A 19,736-nucleotide genomic window follows, 5' to 3' on the forward strand; every position below is an offset into this window, starting at 1 on the left:
ACCAGTACCAGGCTGTTTTGACTGCTGTGGCAGTATAATAGTTTCTAAAATCAGGTAAAGTAAGGCCTCAAGACAGTTCTTCTTTTTCAATAATGCTTTACTTAACCGGGTCCTTTTTCCCTTCCAAATGAAGTTGGTGATTTGTTTCTCCATCTCATTAAAAAATGCCATTGGAATTTGGATCGGAGTTGCATTAAATCTATAGATTGCTTTTGATAGTATAGTCATTTTTACAATGTTCAGTCTTCCTACCCATGAGCAATGTATGTTTCTCCACTTACATAGGTCTCTTTTGTTTTCTCGCAGAAGTGTTTTGTAGTTTTCTTTGTATAAGTCTTTTACATCTCTTGTTAGATTTATTCCTAAGTATTTTATCTTCTTGGGGGCAACTGTAAATGGTTTTGATTCGGTGGTTATCTCTTCGATGTTCTTTTTGTTGGTGTCCAGGAATCCAACTGATTTTTGTATGTTTGTCTTATATTCTGATACTCTGCTTAGCTCTTCTATTAGTTTCAGTAGTTTTCTTGAGGGTTCCTTAGGGTTTTCTGCATGTCATCTGCAAATAGCAATACTTTTACTTCTTCCTTGCCTGTCTGGATGCCCTTTATTTCTTTATCTAGCCTAAATGCTCTGGCTAGGACCTCCAGCACAATGTTGAATAAGGGCGGTGATAAAGGGCATTCTTGTCTGGTTCCCGATCTCAAGGGGAATGCTTTCAGATTCTCTCCGTTTAGTACGATGTTGGCTATTGGCTTTGTATAAAAGCCCTTTCTTACGTTAAGGAATTTTCCTTCCATTCCTATTTTGCTGTGAGTTTTTATCATGAATGGTTGTTGAACTTTGTCAAATGCCTTTTTGGCATCAAATGATAAAATCATGTGATTCTTGTCTTTTGTTTTATTTATATGATGAATTACATTAATTGTTTTCCTAATGTTGAACTATCCTTCCATACCTGGTATGAATCCAACTTTGTCATGATGAATTAATTTTTTGCTTTGTTGTTGAATTCTGTTGGCTAGAATTTTGTTGAGGGTTTTTGCATATAAGTTCATGAGAGATATAAGTCTGTAATTTCCTTTTTTTGTGGTGTCCTTACCTGGTTTTGGTATCAGGGATATACTGGCTTCATAGAATGAGTTTGGTAGTATTCCATCCTTTTCTATGCTCTGAAATACCTTTAGTAGTAGTGGTGTTATCTCTTCTCTGAAAGTTTGATAGAACTCTGCAGTGAAGCTGTCTGGGTCAGGGCTTTTTGGGGGGGAATTTTTTGATTACTTTTCAATCTCCTTTCGTTATGGGTCTGTTTAATTGTTCTATCTCTGTTTGTGTTAGTTTAGGTAGGTAGTGTGTTTCTAGGAATTCATCCATTTCTTCTAGGTTTTCAAATTTGAGTACAATTTTTCATAGTAATCTGATATGATTCTTTTAATTTCAGTTGGGTCTGTTGTAATATCGCCCATCTCTTTTCTTATTGGGGTTATTTGCTTCCTCTCATGTTTTTCTTTTGTTAGTTTGCCAATGGTTTATCAGTTTTTTGTTTTTTTTCAAACAATCAGCTTATGGTCTCAATTCTTTCAATTGTTTTTCTGTTTTCTATTTCATTTGGTTCTGCTCTAATTTTTATTATTTGTTTTCTTCTGGTACCTGAGGGTTTCTTTTGTTGCTCTCTTTCTATTTGTTCAAATTTTGGAGATAGATCTTTGATTTTGGCCCTTTCTTCTTCTTGTATGTGTACGTTTATTGATATAAACTTAACTCTGAGCACTGCTTTCACAATGTCCCAAAGGTTCTGATAAGAAGTGTTTTCATTCTCATTGGATTCTATGAATTTCTTTATTCCATCCTTAATGTCTTCTATAATCCAGTCTTTCTTGAACAGAGTATTGTTCATTTTCCAAGTGTTTGATTTCTTTTTCTGTTACTGATTTCCACTTTTATGGCCTTATGGTCAGAGAAGATGCTTTGTAATATTTCAATGTTCTGGATTCTGCTAAGGCTTGCTTTATGACCTAATATGTGGTCTATTCTAGAGAATGTTCCAAGTGAACTAGAAAAGAAAATAACTTTGCTGCTGCTGGGTGGAGTGTTCTCTATATGTCTGTGGGGACAAGTTGGCTGATGTGACACTTAGATCTTCCATGTCTTTATTGAGCTTCTTTGTGAAAGTCCTGTCCTTCACCGAAAGTGGTGTGCTGAAGTCTCCCACTATTACTGTGGAGCTGTCTATCTCACTTTTCAACACTGATAGAGTTTGTTTTATGTATCTTGCAGCCCTGTCATTGGGTGCATAAATATTTAATATGGTTATATCTTCTTGGTATATTGTCCCTTTAATCATCATATAGTGCCCTTCCTTATCCATTATGATGGATTTATCTTTAAAGTCTATTTTGTGAGAAATTATTATTGCCATTCCTGATCTTTTTTTAATTGTTGTTTGCTTGGTATATTTTTTCCATCCTTTGAGTTTTAGATTGTGTCTCTACCTTTAAGGTGTGCTTCCTGTAGGCAACATATAGACAGAGAGTGTTTTTTTATCCGTTCTTCCTTTCTCTGCCTCTTTACTGGTGCATTTAGTCCATTTACATTCAATGTAGTTATGGATAGGTATGAATTTAGTGCTATCATTTTGATATCTTTTTTTGGGTGTTGTTGACAGTTTCTTTTTCCTACTTAATTTTATGTGCTGAATAGATTATCTTTACATATTGTCCTTTCCTCGTATTTCTTGTTGATTTTGTTTCTGCTGGGTTTCTATTTTTTTCTTGTATTTTATTTTGATGTGTAGGATAATTTGTCTCCATTGTGGTTACTGTATTATTTACCCCTATTTTTATAAATTTAAACCTAACTTTTATTTCTTTGCATTGTCTTGTCTTCCTCTCCATATGGAAGACCTATAACTTCAGTCTTTATTGTTGTCTTCTTTTACACAATAACATCATTTCCCTATTTTGTGCTTTTTTATCTTGATTTATTTTTGTGATTTCCCTCTGTGGGTTGACTTCTGATTGCTCTGCTCAGTGGTTTAGTCTTGGGTTGATACCTGATATTATTGGTTTTCTTACCAAAAAACTCCCTTTAGTATTTCTTGTAGTTTTGGTTTGGTTTTTACAAATTCCCTAAACTTCTGTTTATCAGGAAATGTCCTAATTTCACCTTCATATTTGAGAAACAGTTTTGCTGGATATAAGATTCTTGGCTGGCAATTTTTTATCCTTCAATATTTTACATAAGTCATCCGATTGCCTTCTTGACTGCATGGTTTCTGCTGAGTAGTCCGAGCTTATTCTTATTCACTCTCCTTTGTAGGTGAATTTCGTTTATTCCTACCTGCTCTTAAAATACTTTCTTTATCTTTGGTTTTGGCAAGTTTGATGATATCTTGATTACTTTCTTTTAAAATCTACCATATGTGGAGTTTGATGGGCATCTTGGATAGAAATCTTCTCATCTTTTACAGTATCAGGGAAGCTTTCTGCCAATAAATCTTCAACAATTTTCTCTGTATTTTCTGTTATCCCTCCCTGTTCTGGTACTCCAGTCACTTGTAAATCTTTTCTCTGGATAGAGTGCCACATGATTCTTAAGGTTTCTTCATTTTTAAAAATTCTTTTATCTGATTTTTCTTCAAATATATTAGTGCCAAGTGATTTATCTTCGAGTTCAGAAATTCTAGCTTCTACTTGCTCAATTCTGCTCCTCTGACTTTCTATTGAGTTGTCTACTTCTGTAATTTTATTGTTAATCTTCTGAATTTCTGATTGCTGTCTATGGATTTTTCCAGCTTATTAAATTTTTCATTATGTTCCTGAATAATCCTTCTAATTTCTTCAACTGCTTTATCTGTGTGTTCCTTAGCTTGTTCTGTGTATTGCCTCATTTCCTTCCTAATGTCTTGAAGGGTTCTGTATATTAATCTTTTGTATTCTGCCTCTGATAATTCCAGGAAGGAATTTTCATCTAGCAGATCCCTTGAGTCTTTGAGAGCCTATTGAGGCAATCATGGTCTATTTCTTTATGTGACTAGATATTGACTGTTGTCTCCAAGCCATCTGTAAGTTATTGTATTAGTATATTTTGTCTTACTATGTTGTAGCTTTTTGCTTTGTTTTGTTTTGATATGCCCAGATGGGTTTCTTGAGTGAGCTAGCTTGATTATTTTGTCCTTTGGAGGTCTCACGTCCTATCCCAAGATGGCTAGAGCTGTTATCACATATATCAGTCTAGGAGTCCATTCACTTTTATTGTATGAATTCAGCTTAGATGTCCAGGTAGCTGATCATCAAGTGTGTAGTACAGGCTCTGTCCTACAGTCTTAGAGGGGCAGGGGTGATTGGTGTAGGGACTGATATCTGGTTGGAGCAGGGGGTCACACTCTAAACAAGGCAGGGGACTGAGAATTATCCTCCACGTGTCTCTGAGGAAAGCGTGTTCAGGTGGATGGGTTCTGCAGACAGACCATGGGCACACAATGTTTTTGGTTGTAAGGTCTTGGAGGTACCAGTTATCCCTGTACCCCTGTCGTGGGTGGCGGGTGACCTGAGTGGAGCTACCAGTCCTTAGGCCTCTCATTTTTGTAGGTGAGGACCGTGTTTAGTAGGCAAAGCAATGTCAAACATCAAACACCCACCTTTATGCAGCACAGCTGAAATGGCTTGAGTCTGCCAACACGGGCCTATTCTCCTGAAATAGGCCCACATGGGTCCATGAAGACAGGGAAGGTACTCAAAGCCCATGGACCATTTATGCCTAGACAGGAGCTGCTTCTGTGCTGAGCTCCTCCAGTTAGTACAGTTGGCAAATTATCTTTTCCCCTAATTGCAAATTTATTCCTTCTACAAGGCTGGGAAGGTGGCTGTAGTCACTCAACCAGGCATCTCTCAGGCCCAGGGAAATCAGCCGCTGAAGCAGGCTGGGAGTGGGGCAGGGGGAGGTGAAGTTAAATATACTCCTGTACTTAGCATTTGCCAAGAGTGCCTTCTTCTCTGGTTCTGGAGGTATGAGTAGGCTGTGTGGCTGGCTGCTTCTGTCTGAGGAAACTGGCAGAACACTAGTGCCATCCCACCACAGCCACTCCCAGGAATGGTGCCTGAGGGCTCCCTGCGGTTCAGGTCCGGTAACTCCTCTCCACTTCTGAACCGTCTCTTCCTCCACCTGCCCCTCAGTTCATTTTCTAAGCATGCCTTTGATGTTCAGGGTTCCTAGCTTGTCATAAATATACTCGTTTCACTTGTTTTTTTGGGTCTTTATTGTAAGACGACTTGCCAGAAATGTCTGTTCTGCCATCTTAGCTCTGCCTCCTGAATATGTTTTTATGTGCTTATCGTGACTGGTATTGCTTCTTAGCGGACTGACTATGTAATAATTTGTGGCTGTTCATATGTCTAACTGGAATTCACGTTTAAACTTTTATAAGTAAAACTTCACTTAGCTTTTTTTTAAATTTCATTTTGGTGCTGGTGAGAATATACCCAGCAAGACATACACCAATTCAACGTTTTTTAACATGTATATTTCAGTGACATTGATTACATTCTTCCAGTTGTGCAACTATTCTTACCCTCCTTTTCTGAGTTGTTCCTCTTCCAATAACATAAACTCATTGGCCTCTAAGTTTCCAATCTAATCTTTCAAGTTACTGTTGTCAATTTAGTCCCATATAGATAGTTCTTAATATAGTATAATGCTCAAGGCAGACTTTTTTACACTAAATAAGCTGTTGTTTGGTTTTAAGAGAGTTCAGGAGATATTTTTGGGTTTAGATTTAGCTATTATCTCAGAGGAATAGTTTCAGGGATTCATCCAGCCTCCAAGGCTCCAGAAATTCTGGCATCCATGAGAAGTTGAAATTCTGTTCTGCATTTTCCTCCTTTTGATCAACATTCTTCTATAGAAACTTTGATCAAAACATTCAGTATTGGTATTTGGGCACCATCCAGGTCTTCTGGTCTCATGGCAAAGGAAGTGGTTTATGTCCATGGAGGCAATTAGCCACACATACCATTTCCTCCTCCTATTCCTGACTTTTCTTCTTCCCCTGTTGTTTCAGGTGAATAGAGACCAATCGTTTTTGCTTGGATGGCTGCTTGCAAGCATTTAAGACCCCAGGAACTACGCAATGAACTAGGAGGTAGAATCAAAGCACTAAACATGTTATTAGGCCAGTTAACTGGAATGTCCTATGAAACCATGACCCTCAACCTCCAATTTAAGAAAACAAATCCAATATGCAGCCTTAGCAGCAACTTTTTTTTTGTCTTTTTTGCATTTATGTTGGAGCTGTGGTTAAGAGCTAGGATGCTAAACAAAAGGTCAGCAGTTCAAATCCACCAGCTGGTCCTTGGAATCCCTATGGGGAAGCTCTACCCTGTCCTACAGGGCTGCTATGAGTCATAACCGACTCAATAGCAATAGGTTTGTTTTGTTTTCACTAACCATTTATTTTTTAATATGAAGTTTTTTACATCTTAGGAGAATGAAAAGTAGGCAAAATTTTACAGAAATTCAGATTCAGTAAACAGTGTGTGGGGGGGTGGGTGGGTGGGTGATGTTTTGACATCTTCATTAGGGACTGAAATAAAACTCTTAGAAATAAGAAATGCTTTGTTTCTAAAATTGATGCTCCTACATTTCTGTCAAGGCAGGGGGATTCTGTAATTTTTTAGGTTCATTTTATTTTAAAGGAAATGTATTTATTAGTACTTTTTTTCCCATTTCTGAGTTTCAAAACAGACTTTTCTAGAAACAAAAATTTTGCCTTGTGATTAGACCATCAAAATAAGTATGTTTGCATTTTTAAAAAGGCTTTAAAGCTTTTGAATATTGGTCATTTACTTTAAAATTAATCTAGCACTGTGAATTATTTACAGTATTATTTCTGGAAAGACTTCTTATAGTAGTTGTAATTTTAAAAAGAAAGAGAGAGTTCTTGATTTAAAAAGGGTGTCCTACCAATTTTGTGGGTTTACATAAAGAGGTCAGTTATTTCATAACACACCAGCTGAAAGTCCCCAGGCATAGCATTTATAATTTTTATATAGATTGTATGCTATATAACTTACACAAAAATTACACTAAACTATAAGGCATAGTATTCAATATTTCTACATGACAGGACTCCTGGAATCAAGATCAAGTGGCTACTTTCAATAAATACATCTTTGATTGACCACTCCTTCATACTGGACACATTCTGGAATTTGGGGATATAGAATTGAGACCCAAATTTTCCCTTCGTGAAACTCCCAGTTGGAGAGATAACACATTTAATGCAAGTTTGCTTTTTCAGTAAATGAATTAAGATGGAATTTTCTTCTCTGCTTAGTCACTTCCTTCAAGAAGCTTTGCCCCTTTCTCCATTCCTAGGATCCATGCCCCTCTATGTCTTATATATTAGAGTGTATGCACGTATATTCATACATATGTAGATGTATTCTCTCTCCATATATATGATTTATGTATGTTTATGTTTATTGTCTTATATATTATAGTGTATATATGTGTACACATATGTATGCACATACATATATATATTCTCTCTTCTTATGTATATGAAGTATCTGCATCTATGTATCTATCATCTACCTATCTGCCTGTCTGTCTATCATCTATCTATCATCTATCTACCTATCATCTATCTATCTATCATCTATCTATCTATCTATCATCTATCTATCTATCTATCATCTATCTATCTATCTATCTCTGTATATTTACCCACCTATCTATTTAACAATGATTGCAAGGATGGCACAAGACCGAGCAATATTTTGTTCTGTTGTACATATCTTCCCTATGAATCCAAACCAACTAAACAGCACTCAACCACCTAATAATCTACCTATCATATATACATTTATCTGTCTTCCTAAATATGATAGCTTTCTACCTGTAATCTCAAAATATCCATTGAAAATTCAGTGCTTTGTCCAAGAAGAGACTTAAGGAACATCTTCAATATGACTGGGTTTGCTGAGAACTAAGTATTTTGTTAAATGAATGAAGAAAATGCTTTCTTTGTATTTACTGAACATGGCTGAGTGCTCGGTATTGTCTAAAACAGTACAGCAAGCAAGAACAAAGTCAGCATAATAAATACTGATAGCCAGAAGCAATCAATAGCCTACAAAACTCAAAGGTTATGTGAATACTTAGCATGAAAATGTGCTCTGATGGATTTCACAACAAGAGTAAATTATCAAAAGGTTGATCATAAACCTAAAGAAAACCCAAACCTGTTACCGTAGTAGTAGATTCTCACTCATAGCAACCCTATAGGACAGAGTAGAACTGCCCCATACAGTTTCCAGTGAGCATCTGATGGATTCAAACTGTTGACCTTTTGGTTAGCAGCCAAACTCTTAACCACTATGCCACTAGTGTTTCCATTGATCCTAAAGGCATCATATAAATTATTTGTTTTTGTCAATGAGATATGAAAAGTTGTCTCAAAGTCTCATAAATCCTTTGTTTTGTGTTCTCACAGATACTTTTATTTGAAATGTAATCATTACCAAAGTATGGGAACGCATGTAGGATGGAAAAACTCATGCTGTATCTGTTTCTTGTATTTACTGGGAATGTGTTTTCTCGTGTTTAATAAAGAATCCTTTGGTTCTGAAAGAAGCCCAGATTAGCACACACTACAGTTTTAATGCCAATGCCTTCAGAGCAGCTTGGACTTCTTCCATCAGCATCATCGGTTCCTGATCATGTGCCACCTCTTGAAATGGTTGAACATTGACTAATTTTTTTGGTATAATGACTCTGTATTCCTTCCATCTTATTTTGATGCTTCCTGCATTGTTAAATATTTCCCCATAGAATCCTTCACTTTTGCGACTCGAGGCTTGAATTTTTTTCTCCAGTTCTTTCAGCTTGAAAAAGGCAGAGCATGTTCTTCCCTTTTGGTTTTCCATCTCCAGCTCTTTGCACATGTCATTATGATACTTTACTTTGTCTTCTCCAGCCGCCCTTTGAAATCTTCTGTTCAGCTCTTTTACTTCATCATTTCTTCCTTTTGCCTTAGCTGCTGAACTTTTGAGAGCAAGTTTCAGAATCTCCTCTGACGTCCATCTTGGTCTTTTCTCTCTTTCCTGTCTTTTCAATGAACTCTTGATTTCTTCATTATGATGTCCTTGATGTCATTCCATAACTCGTTTGGTCTTCAGTCACTATTGTTCAATGTGTCAAATCTATTCTTCAGATGGTCTCTAAATTCAGGTGGGATGTACTCATGGTCATATTTTGGCTCTCATGGACTTGCTCTGATTTTCTTCAGTTTCAGCTTGAACTTGCATATGAGCAACTGATGATCAGTTCCACAGTCGGCCCCGGCCTTGTTCTGACTGATGATATTGAGCATTTCCATTGTCTCTTTCCATAAAAAAATAGATGTAGTCAATTTGATTTCTGAGTGTTCCATCTGGTGAGGTCCACGTGTATAGTCGCCGTTTATGTTGGTGAAAGAAGGTATTTGTAATGAAGAAGTCGTTGGTCTTGCAAAATTCTATCCTTTGATCTCTGGCATTGTTTCTATCATCAAGGCCATATTTTCCAACTACTGATCCTTCTTCTTTGTTTCCAACTTTCACATTCCAATTGCCAGTAATTATCAATGAATCTTGATTGCACGTTCGGTCAATTTCAGACTGCAGAAGCTGATAAAAACCTATTTCTTCATCTTTGGCTCAGTGGTTGGTGAGTAAATTTGGATAATAGTTGTATTAACTGGTCTTCCTTGTAGGCATATGGATATTATCCTATCACTGACAGCATTGTACTTCAGGATAGATCTTGAAATGCTCTTTTTGAAGAAGAGTGCAACACCATTCCTCTTCAAGTTGTCATTCCCCACATAGTAGGCTATATGATTGTCTGATTCAAAATGAGCAATACCAGTCCATTTCAGCTCACTAATGCCTAGGATATTGATGTTTATGCGTTCCACTTCATTTTTGATGATATCCAATTTTTCTACATTCCTACTTCATACATTCCAGGTTCCGATTATTAATGAATGTCTGCAGTTTTTTCTTCTCATTTTGAGTTGCTCCACATCAGCAAATGAGGGTCCCAAAAGTTTTACTCCATCCATGTCATTAAGGTCGACTCTACTTTGAGGAGGCAGCTCTTCCCCAGTCATCTTTTGAATGCCTTCCAATCTGGGGGGGTGGGGTGGTCATCTTCCAGCACTATATCAGACAATGTTCCACTGCTATTCATAATGTTTTCACCAGCTAATGCTTTTCAGAAGTAGACTGCAGGGTCCTTCTTCCTAGTCTGTCTTAGTTTGGAAGCTCAGCATTGTTGAAAAACAAGGCTCCAGGAATTGATGGAATATCAATTGAGATGTTTCAACAAACAGATGCAGTGCTGGAGGTGCTCACTCGTCTATGCCAAGAAATATGGAAGACAGCTTCCTGGCCAACTGCCTGGAAGAGATGAATATTTATGCCTATTCCTAAGAAAGGTGATCCAACCAAATGTGGAAATTATAGAAAAATCTCATTAATATCACACACAAGCAAAATTTTGCTGAAGATCATTCAAAAGTAGCTTCAGCAGTATATTGACAGGGAACTGCCAGAAATTCAGGCCAGTTTCAGAAGGGGATGTGGAGCGAGGGATATCATTGCTGATGTCAGATGGATCCTGGCTGAAAGCAGAGAATACAAGAAGGGTGTTTACCTGTGTTTTATTGACTATGCAAAGGCATTTGACTGTGTGGATCATAACAAATTATGGATAACATTGCTAAGAATGGGAATTCCAGAACACTTAATTGTGCTCATGAGGAAACTTACATAGATTAAGAAGCAGTTGTTCAGACAGAACAGGTGGATACTGATTGGTTTAAAGTCAGGAAAGGTGTGCATCAGGGTTATATTCTTTCACCATACCTATTCAATCTGTATGCGAGCAAATTATCTGAGAAGCTGGACTATATGAAGAAGAATGGGGCTTTCATGGCTTGGGTCAGCCATGGTATTTTCAATCACATCATATGCATGTGAAAGCGGACAATGAATAAGAAAGACTGAAGAATAATTGATGCCTTTGAATTGTGTTGGCAAAGAATATTGAATATACCATGGACTGCCAAAAGAACGAACAGATCTGTCTTGGAAGAGGTACAGCCAGAATGTTCCTTAGAGGCAAGGATGGCAAGACTGCATCTTACATACTTTGGACATGGTGTCAGGAGGGATCAGTCTCTGGAGAAGGACATCATGCTTAGCAGAGTACAGGGTTAGCAGAGAAGAGGAAGACCCTCAATAAGGTGGATTGACACAGTGGCTGGAACAATATGCTCAAGCTTAACAATGATTGTAAGGATGGCTCAGGACCAGGCAGTGTTTTGTTCTGTTTTGCATAGGGTCACTATGAGTCGGAACTGACTCGACAGCACCTAAAAACAACAACAAAAGTTTTAATAAACTTCAAAAAGACGGACTTAAACTCATGTATAAAAATATTTTTCTTGACTCTTGAGTAGGATAAAGGTCAATAAACAGTTTCAGTCTTATAAAAAATAGAACAAGGAGGTGGCGCCAAGATGGCTGAATAGGTAGAAGCTACCTCGGATCCCTTTTGCAACAAAGACTCAGAAAAACAAGTGAATCAATCACATACACGACAATCTACAAACGCTGACCATCAAACACAGGTCTAAAGTGTTGACCTGCATGACAGAGACTAAGAACGAGCAACCACGGGGAAGCAGCAACTGTTTGCAGAGCCTGGAGCCAGGGTCCCAGTCAGGAAATCTTGGTGCCGGGCTTTGGACTGGGCACAGGGGAGCTGAGCAGGGCATCCTGAGACAGCACAAACACGGGACGCAGCCCCAGCCCCCAGAAGTGACCTCGGGGGAAGCCCAGCCAGTGCATGCAGGCAGTGCAGTGACTTCACTGACAGGAAGAGAAGTCATTGGGAGGCAGCGACTGGTTTTGGAGCCTGGAGTGTGGTGTCCCAGCCAGGGAATCTTGGCGCTGGGCTTTGGACTGGGAGCGGAGGAACTGACCACGGCTTCTGAGACAGCACATGCACAGGATGTGGGCCTGACCCTTGGGGGCAATCTCTACCAAGCCAGAGCACACAGTCAACAAGCCCCTCGGGAATCTCAGATGAAACAGTCATCCCAAGCAAGATAAATAACTTTGTCTATATTCCGAGGCGCTACTCTCTCCTATTTATCTGAACCCTCCCCTCTCCTTCCCAGGCGGCTTCATTAACATTGGAATTTCTGAGCCAGAGAGTGAAGTGCTCTGTGGCTTTTTTTTCTTTTTTGGTCTTTTCCTAACCTATTCTCCTGGCCTGAGATAAGCAGCTACAAAAAACCCAGGGACCAAAAATCCTTCCCTAATTGGACTAAAAATACAGAACCAGCTCCAGCCAAGCAAATGAGATCCACAGTCTTGGGCTTTCATCCCTAGAGGCAACAAGGTGGCTATTATAATGCAAAGGCAATTCTGATAGTGATCTGACTGTAATTGTTTTAGTGGGTTACTGGAAAGACAAGTTTCCCAGGTCTGATATCTCCGTGTATTCAACAGAGTCCTCACTGACCCACAACAGGGAATTGAGGACTGAAGCTCCCCCCAGACCACCTAGCCTCCTGCCTTAGGGGTTTATGGAAGGTGACACCTACCAATCTGTAGAGGTAGTTGCATTGGGGGCCTAAGGTACAGCTGAAGAGCCCACCCACCAAAGTGCTTTAGTAATAGAGACACACCTACCTCATTGGCACTTGGGGGAAACCTGTCAGCATCCTGCCCCCCCCCGAGTGTGAAACTCTGCTGCTACTAGAATCTGGTGCACACAACTATCACCACTACTTCTCTAGGTGGATAGGTGACAGTCTACACCACACACTTGATGACCCAAAAATCAGATTCTACTCAAGAATAGTGAATGGACTCTTAGGCTTATATATCTGGTAACAGCCCAAACCAGCTGGTAATAGGACATAAGTGATTCAAAGGCTACAACAATCAAGACAGCGCAATCTAGTAGCCCATCTACGTATATTGAAAGAAAACAAAACAAGATAAGACTCAGTGAGCAAATAAAAAATAAATCATTACAATATCTAATAGATGGCTTGGAGACAGCAGTCGATATCAAACCACATAAAGAAGCAGACCATGATTGCTTCTACACCTCCCCAAACTAAAGAATCAAAATCTTTCCCAAATGAAGGTACAATCCTGGAAATGCCAGATACAGAATATAAAAAACTAATTTACAGAATGCTTCAAGACATCAGGGATGACCTCAGAAATGAAAAAAGGCAATCTACAGAAAAAGCCAAGGAACACTCTGATAAAGAAGTTGAAGAACTCAAAAAGATTATTCAAGAACATAGTCGAAAAATTAATAAGCTGCAATAATCCATAGAGAGACAGCATTCAGAAATCCAAAAGATTAATAGTAAAATTACAGAATTAGACAACTCAATAGGAAGTCAGAGGAACAGACTCAAGCAATTGGAATACAGGGTGGGGGATGTGGAGGACAAGGGAATTGACACCAATATTGCAGAAAAAAAATCAGATAAAAGAATTAAAAAAAATTAAGAAACCCTAAGAATCATGTGGGACTCTATCAAGAAAAATAACTTGCGAGTGATTGGAGTCCCAGAACAGGGAGGGATAACAGAAAATATAGAGAGAAAAGTTGAAGATCTGTTAGCAGAAAACTTCCCTGACATCATGAAAGACAAAAGGATATCTATCCCAGATGCTCATCGAACTCCATTTAAGATTGATCCAAAAAGAAAAACACCAAGACATGTTATCATCAAACTTGCCAAAACCAAAAAAAAGAGAGAATTTTAAAAGCAGCCAGAGATAAAAGAAAGGTCTCCTAAAAAAAAGAATCAATAAGTTCAGACTACTCAGCAGAAACCATACAGGCAAGAAGGCAATGGGATGACATATATAGAGCACTGAAGGAGAAAAACTGCCAGCCAAGGATCATATATCCAGCAAAACTCTCTCTCAAATATGAAGGCTAAATTAAAACATTTACAGATAAACACAACCTTAGAGAATTTGCAAAAACCGAACCAAAGCTACGAGAAATACTAAAGAAAATTGGTCAGAAAACCAGTAATATCAGATACCAGCACAACACAAGGTCACAGAACAGAACATCATGATATCAACTCAAACAGGGAAATCACAAAAACAAATTAAGATTAATTAAAAAAAACTTCTCAAAACAGGGAATCATTGAAGTCAATATGTAAAAGATCACAATAATCAAAAAGAGGGACTAAAGACAGGAAGCATAGAACTGGCACGTGGAGAGGGAAACAAGGCGATATAGGACATACAAGTTAGGTTTTACTTAGAAAAATAGGGGTAAATATTAAGGTAACCACAAAGAGGTATAACAACTCCATAACTCAAAATAAAAACCAAGAAAAACATAACGACTCAGCAAACATAAAGTCAACTACTATGAAAATGAGGAACACACAAATTTACAAAGAAAAATGTCTCAGTACAAAAAAGTAAGTGGAAAAATGAAATTGTCAACAACACACACACAAAGGAATCAAAATGACAGCACTAAACACATATTTATCTGTAATTACACTGAATGTAAACGGACTAAATGTACCAACAAAGAGACAGAGAGTCTCAGACTGGATAAAGAAACATGATCCATCTATATGCTGCCTACAAGAGACACACCTTAGACTTAGAGACATGAATAAACTAAAAATCAAAGGATGGAAAAAAATATATCAAGTAAACAACGGGCAAAAAAGAGCAGGAGTAGCAATATTAATATCTGACAAAATAGACTTTAAAGTTAAATCCACAACAAAGGATTAACACTTCACAAAGGGCACTACATAATGATTAAAGGGACAATTGACCAGGAAGATATAAGCATATTAAATATTTATGCACCCAATGACAGGGCTACAAGATACATAAAACAAACTTTAACAGAACTGAAAAGTGAGATAGACACCTCCAAATTATAGTAGGAGACTTCAACACATCACTTTTGGACAAGGACAGGACTTCCAGTAAGAAGTTCAATAGACACACGGAAGACCTAATTGCTGCAATCCACCAACTTGACCTCATAGACTTATACAGAACACTCCACCCAAGAGCTGCAAAGTATAATTTTTTTTTTTTAGCACACATGGAACATTCTCTAGAATAGACCACATATTAGGTCATAAAACAAAACTTTGCAGAATCCAAAACATTGAAATATTAAAATACATCTTCTCAGACCACAAGGCCATAAAAGTGGAAGTCAATAACAGAAAAATTAGGGAAAAGAAATCAAATACTTGGAAACTGAACAATACCCTGCTCAAAAAAGATTGGGTTATAGAAGACATTAAGGAGGGAATAAAGAAATTCAGAGAATGCATCGAGAATGAAAACACTTACTATCAAAACCTCTGGGACACAGCAAAAGCAGTGCTCAGTGGCCAATTTATATCAATAAATGCACACATACAAAAAGAAGAAAGAGCCAAAATCAGAGAACTGTCACGACAACTTGAACAAATAGAAAGTGAGCAACAAAAGAATCCATCAGGCACTAGAAGAAAACAAACAATAAAAAACAGAGCTGAACTAAATGAATTAGAGAACAGAAAAACAATTGAAAGAATGAACAAAGCCAAAAGCTGGTTCTTTGAAAAAATAAACAAAATTGATAAACCATTGGCCAGACTGACTAGAGAAATACAGGAAAGGAAACAAATAATCCAAATAAGAAACGAGATGGGCCACAACACAACAGACCCAACTGAAATTAAAAGAATCATGTCATATTACTAGGAAAAATTGTACTCTAACAAATTTGCAAACCTAGAAGAAATGGATGAATTCCTCGAAAAACACTACCTACCTAAACTAACAAAATCAGAAGTAGAACAACTAAATAGACCCACAACAAAAAAAGAAATTAAAAAGGTAATCAAAAAACTCCCAACAAAAAAAAGCTCTGGGCCAGACGGCTTTACTGCAGAGTTCTACCAAACTTTCAGAGAAGAGTTAACACCACTACTATTAAAGGTATTTCAAAGCATAGAAAATGACAGAATACTACCTAACTCATTCTATGAAGCCACCATATCTCTGATACCAAAACCAGGTAAAGACATCTTTAAAAAAAGAAAATTACAGACCTATATCCCTCATGAACACAGATGCAAAAATCCTGAACAAAATTCTAGCCAATAGAATTCAACAACATATCAAAAAAATAATCCACCACGACCAAGTGGGATTTATACCAGGTATGCAAGGCTGGTTTAATATTAGAAAAACCATTAATGTAATCCACCATACAAATAAAACAAAAGCCAAAAACCACATAATCTTATCAATTGATGCAGAAAAGGCATTTGACAAAGTCCAACACCCATTTATGATAAAAACTCTCAGCAAAATAGGAATTGAAGGAAAATTCCTCAACATAATAAAGGGCATCTATACAACAGCCAACATGACTCTAAAGGGAGAGAGCCTGAAAGCATTTCCCTTGAGAACGGGAACCAGACAAGGATGCCCTTTATCACCGCTCTTATTCAACATTGTGCTAGAGGTCCTAGCCAGAGCAATCAGGCTAGACAAAGAAATAAAGGGCATTCAGACTGGCAAAGAAGAAGTTAAATTATCTCTATTTGCAGATGACATGATCTTATACACAGAAAACCCTAAGGAATCCTCCAGAAAACTACTGAAACTAATAGAAGAGTTCAGCAGAGTTTCAGGTTATAAGATAAACATACAAAAATCACTTGGATTCCTCTACATCAACAAAAAGAACATCGAAGAGGAAATCACCAAATCAATACCATTCACAGTAGCCCCCCAAAAGATAAAATACTTAGGAATAAATCTTACCAAACATGTAAAAGACCTATACAAAGAAAACCTCAAAGTACTACTACAAGAAACTAAAAAGGACCTACATAAGTGGAAAAACATACCTTGCTCATGGATAGGAACACTTAACAGAGTAAAAATGTCTGTTCTACCAAAAGCCATCTATACATACAATGCACTTCCAATCCAAATTCCAATGACATTTTTTAATGTGATGGAGAAACAAATCACCAACTTCATATGGAAGGGAAAGAAGCCCCAGATAAGTAAAGCATTATTGAAAAAGAAGAAGAAAGTGGGAGGCCTCACTCTACCTGATTTTAGAACATATACAGCCACAGTAGTCAAAACAGCCTGGTACTGGAACAACAACAGGCACATACACCAAGGGAACAGAATTGAGAACCCAGATATAAATCCATCCACATATGAGCAGCTGATATTTGACAAAGGCCCAGTGTCAGTTAATTGGGGAAAAGATAGCCTTTTTAACAAATGGTGCTGGCATAACTGGATATCCATTTGCAAAAAAATGAAACAGGACCCATACCTCACACCATGCACAAAAACTAACTCCATGTGGATCAAAGACCTAAACATAAAGAGAAAGATTACGGAAGAAAAAATAGGGACGTTAGGAGCCCTAACAAGGCATAAACAGAATACAAAACATTACCAAAAATGACAAAGAGAAACCAGATAACTGGGAGCTCCTAAAAATCAAACACCTATGCTCATCTAAAAAAAAAAAAAAGGACTTCACCAAAAGAATAAAAAGACCACCTACAGACTGGGAAAGAATTTTCAGCTATGACATCTCCGACCAGCGCCTGATCTCTAAAATCTATATGATTTTGTTAGAACTCAATCACAAAAAGACAAACAACCCAATCAAAAAGTGGGCAAAGGATATGAACACTTACTTCACTAAAGAAGATAGTCAGGCAGCTAACAGATACATGAGAAAATGCTCTCAATCATTAGCCATTAGAGAAATGCAAATTAAAACTACGATGAGATTCCACCTCATTCCAAAAAGGCTGGCATTAATCCAAAAACACGAGATAATAAATGTTGGAGAGGCTGCAGAGAGTTTGGAACTCTTATACACTGCTGGTGGGAATGTAAAAAGGTACAACCACTTTGGAAATCTATCTGGCGTTTTCTTAAAAAGTTAGAAATAGAACTACCATACAACCCAGAAATCCCACTCCTCGGAATATACCCTAGAGAAATAAGAGCCTTTACACGAACAGATATACACACACCCATGTTTACTGCAGTTCTGTTTACAATAGCAAAAAACTAGTAGCAAACAAGGTGTCCATCAACGGATGATGGTTAAATAAATTGTGGTATATTCCCACAGTGGAATACTATGCATCGATAAAGAATAGTGATGAATCTGTGAAACATTTCATAACATGGAGGAACCTGGAAGGCATTATGCTGAGTGAAATTAGTCAGAGGCAAAAGGACAAATATTGTATAAGACCACTACTATAAGATCTTGAGAAACAATATAAACTGAAAAGAACACATGCTTTTGTGGTTACGAGGAGGGGAGGGAGGGAGGGTGGGAGAGGGTTATTTACTGATTAGTTAGTAGATAAGAACTGAAGGGAAGGAAAATACTCAATACACGGAAAGTCAGCTCAACTGGACTGGACCAAAAGCAAAGTAGTTTCCGGGATAAACTGAATGCTTCAAAGGTCAGCGGAGCAAGGGCGGGGGTTTGGGGACTATGGCTTAAGGGGACTTTAAGTCAATTGGCAAAATAATTCTATTATGAAAACATTCTGCATCCCACTTTGAAATATGGCGTCTGGGGTCTTAAATGCTAACAAGTGGCCATCTAAGATGCATCAATTGGTCTCAACCCACCCGGATCAAAGGAGTATGAAGAACACCAAGGTCACATGCTAACTATGAGCCCAAGAGACAGGGCACCATGAACCAGAGACTTGCATCATCCTGAGACCAGAAGAACTAGATGGTGCCCAGCCACAACCGATGACTGCCCTGACAGGGAGCACAACAGAGAACCCCTGAGGGAGCAGGAGATCAGTGGTATGTAGACCCCAAATTCTCATAAAAAGACCAGACTTAATGGTCTGACTGAGACTAGGGGAATCCCGGCAGTCACCGTTCCCAAACCTTCTGTTGGCCCAGGACAGGAACCATTCCTGAAACCAACTCATCAGACATGGAAGAGACTGGACATTGGTTTGGAGAGAGATGCTGACGAAGAGTGAGCTACTTGTATCAGGTGGCCACTTGAGACTGTGTTGGCATCTCCTGTCTGAAGGGGAGATAGGAGGGTAGAGAGGGTTAGAAACTGGCAAAATAGTCATGAAAGGATAGACTGGAAGGATGGAGCGGGCTGACTCATTAGGGGGAGAGTAAGTGAGAGTATGGAGTAAAGTGTATATAAGCTTATATGTGACAGACTGACTTGATTTGTAAACTTTCACTTAAAGCACAATAAAAATTATTTAAAAAAATAAAATAAGCATCATGAGCATTTCAAGAGACAGTCAAGTAGAACAGAAAGGATGTCACAGATTTCTCAATTATCCTAGGGGCAATTAAAATTTTGATGCCTGAAGTGACACAAGAGGAGACATCATCATACCAGTACCTCTCAGAAAGCCCAAAGGAGCTTTACCAAAACAAGAATTATCTAGCGAAGTCCTAATTTCAAGAAACATTTCAAAGAGTGCTCTACTTACAGTTGGGAGATAACTAGTACTTTATTACATTTTAAATTTCCAAAATTAATTTAATTAATAGTAATAACTAATAACTTGGTTAAACCTAAATTTTTTAAATATTATTTTTAATTACATATTAATA

Source organism: Loxodonta africana, chromosome 23 (genome assembly GCF_030014295.1).
Source record: "Loxodonta africana isolate mLoxAfr1 chromosome 23, mLoxAfr1.hap2, whole genome shotgun sequence".
In the NCBI taxonomy this organism is placed as follows: domain Eukaryota; kingdom Metazoa; phylum Chordata; class Mammalia; order Proboscidea; family Elephantidae; genus Loxodonta; species Loxodonta africana.